Source organism: Barbus barbus (genome assembly GCF_936440315.1).
Source record: "Barbus barbus genome assembly, chromosome: 49".
NCBI lineage: Eukaryota > Metazoa > Chordata > Actinopteri > Cypriniformes > Cyprinidae > Barbus > Barbus barbus.
In genome coordinates, this window is record NC_136727.1 from 3957267 (window position 1) to 3960604 (window position 3338).

The following is a 3338-nucleotide window of genomic DNA, read 5'->3' on the forward strand; positions in this document are numbered from 1 at the left end:
GACTTTAGGAAGAGACTACATTCCTCTTATGATCAGTGGGACCCCTGTGGAGAGGGTGAGTAGCTTCAAGTACCTCGGTGTAAACATCTCCGAGAACCTGACTTGGACTACACACATCCAAACACAGGTTAAGAAAGCCAGGCAAAGACTGTACCATCATCGACAGCTGAGGAAATTCAGGGTCTCACCAGCAATCCTGAAACCTTTCTATTCAGGGACTAGAAATGGAAATAGAGTATGGAAACAGCTCCAATCAGGACTGCAAAGCACTACAGAGAGTTGTGCGCTTAGCTGAGCGCATGTCAGGGTCTGCTCTCCCCTCTCTGCAGGACATCTACCTCAAACGCTGCAAGAATAGAGCTGTTAAAATAATCAAGGACTCAAATCACCCTGGTAACCATCTATTCACTTTGCTACCATCTGGTAAGCGCTTCCGTAGCCTGATGGCATAAACTGAGAGACTTAGGAGGAGCTTCTTCCCCCAGGCCATCAGGCTCCTAAACTCTAACTCCGTGTCATAACATCACATGACTCCATGTAAATACCCCTATAGCTGTTACGGTGCTGTGCGGAACAACGGACGCACGACAAGCATAAACAATCAACTTCTCTTTTAATCAGAGATCCAGGAGCAGATACAGACACAGGAGTGCACACACATCATAATGGAAACAATAACCGACAATCAGACATACTAACACAGGAACTTATAAAGGGACAGATAACGAGGATGGACAGGTGCACACAATGACTAATTAAACTGAACTAGGACACAGGGGAAAACAGAAAACCCGACATGGAACAGTCACAAAAAAACCCCAACATGTAACATATCGCCCCCTCCCCGCAAGGCGTGGCCTCACGCCGTAACGTAACAACTGAGGAGGGCGGGTGGGGGCTCTGGAGGAGGATGTGGAACAGGAGGGTGACAGAGAAAAGGCCTGGAGTCCAAACAATAAGTCCATGGGGGAGTGGAGGGTGGGAGGAGCCAAGGGGGAGCCAGGAACAGGAGGAGCCAGATGACGACCCAGGCCACAGTCCAGATGGTGGCCCACGGGGGAGCCGACGGAGGGAGGAGCCATGGTGGAGGAGGGACCGCCGACTCCATGGGGCCGACCAACGGCGGCGGAGCAGGTGGTGGTGGAGCCCGAGGTGGAGACAGAGAGCCGAAGAGCCAGGGTGACGCCGAAGATCCGGAGGTCCAAGGCGGAGCAGATGTCTTCGGCGACCTCGGCGCAGGCGGAGATCCGGATGGCCGCGGCGGAGCCGGAGCGACAGAGGACATAGATGGAGCAGGAGGGAAGGAGGAGCCCAACGGAGCCGGAGGGACGAAGGGACGGGGCGCAGCCCAAGGAGAGTAGTCCTGAGGTGCAGGTAGGGGGACGACTGACCAATGCGGAGCCGGAAGGACGAGGGAGCCCGGTGGAGCTGGTGGACAGATGGGATCCGGTGGAGCCGAGGGAGCTTGAAGGCATGGTGGAGCCGCAGGGTCGCCGGACTGAGGCGGAGTCTGGGTCTCGGAGGCTGAGGGCGGAGATGAGGGATCCTCCAGACTCAACGCCAACAGAGCTGGAGATCGGCAGACCAGCGGCGAGCCCACGCCACAGATGGTGAGCTGAGGGTGAGCAGAGGGGCTGACGAACTCCAGTGATGAGGGTGTTGGAGTAGGAACCAGATCAATGAGAGGTGGTGGGAGAGGGAGGTCGGGTGGGATAATTTCCCAGAAGTTCAATACAGGAGCTGGCTTAAGGATGATCGTGTCAGAGTGGAAGTCAATGAGGTTACCCAGGTCCAGTTCATGCTCACCCTCAGCGGTTCCATCGCCCCCACGATCTCCACAACTTTCTCCACCGTCGGATGCACTGCCGGCTCTCGCACCTGGTCAGACGTTTGGGGCTCGGGCTCCGGGACGATCGGCAGCTCTGTCGCTCCTGATGGCGATGGCTCAACGACCGCGGCAGGCTCTGGCTCTCCGTCTGCGGTGGGCTCGGGCAGCTCCGCGCTGCGGGGTGGTAGTGGACTGGGCGCTGGGTCCCGAGTGGGGCTGGTGTCATTCTCTGCGAGGTCCACGGTGAGTTGCGATTTGCAAGACACCAGCACCCACTCGATAAAGGCGGCGAGGGTCTCTCGAGGACCGTCCCCGGACAACTGCCTACGTGTGGTGATGTTAAGTCCAGCTTTGTAGAACGTGCAGAGGCAGTAGTCCGGGAAGTGTGTTAAGTTGGCCAGGAACAAAAAATCCTCGGTGTGATCCTCGAGAGAGCGGTCCCCCTGCTCCAGCAGGATGACGAGGACAGCGGGATCCATAATAAAAAATAAAAAACTTGGCAAAAATCGGGAAAATAAAACGGGGGAAAAACGCCGCAAACTTGCTGTTTTGGTCGGTTATTCTGTTACGGTGCTGTGCGGAACAACGGACGCACGACAAGCATAAACAATCAACTTCTCTTTTAATCAGAGATCCAGGAGCAGATACAGACACAGGAGTGCACACACATCATAATGGAAACAATAACCGACAATCAGACATACTAACACAGGAACTTATAAAGGGACAGATAACGAGGATGGACAGGTGCACACAATGACTAATTAAACTGAACTAGGACACAGGGGAAAACAGAAAACCCGACATGGAACAGTCACAAAAAAACCCCAACATGTAACAATAGCAATAAGTTATTAATATTTTTTTTTCTACCTCGTATTGCTGCTATGTACATACACTGTACAACTTTTTGCACATTCTTTTGCACATTCCTTCTTATAGTACTATTTAAGTCAACAAACATACTGACCCATACTGCACATTTATATTTATCTTATCTTATCTTATCTTATCTTTTATTTTATTATTTTATTTTGTTCTACTTTTCTTAATATTTATGTACATTCGGTGTTTTGTATTCTTTATAATTGCACTGTCCTTGGAGCGGACCTGCCTTACAGTTCACTGCTGGTTATACTCTGTCAATATTATGTCAATATAATATAACATGATATAAAATTAATAAAACGATTCTCATCATGTTCATAAAAAGAGTTAATGGACTACTGACAAAAAGTAAAACAATACATAAAACAACTAATGAAAAAAAAAGATTAAAAATAAAATTACAAAAAAACATTTTTTGAAATTAAAAAAATGTGACATCATTAACTCAAAGTTAATACAGGTCAAGCATTTGTGTCAAGCTAGATAAACAAGTTTATTCTGCAACTGGCACATTGGCCTTGGCAGTGGTGAAATCTGTGGGATTCACACACCTGTGGGCATCAGCCATGAGAAAACACCTGTTCTGTGAACTTCTGCAGGCATATATATATATAGATGACAG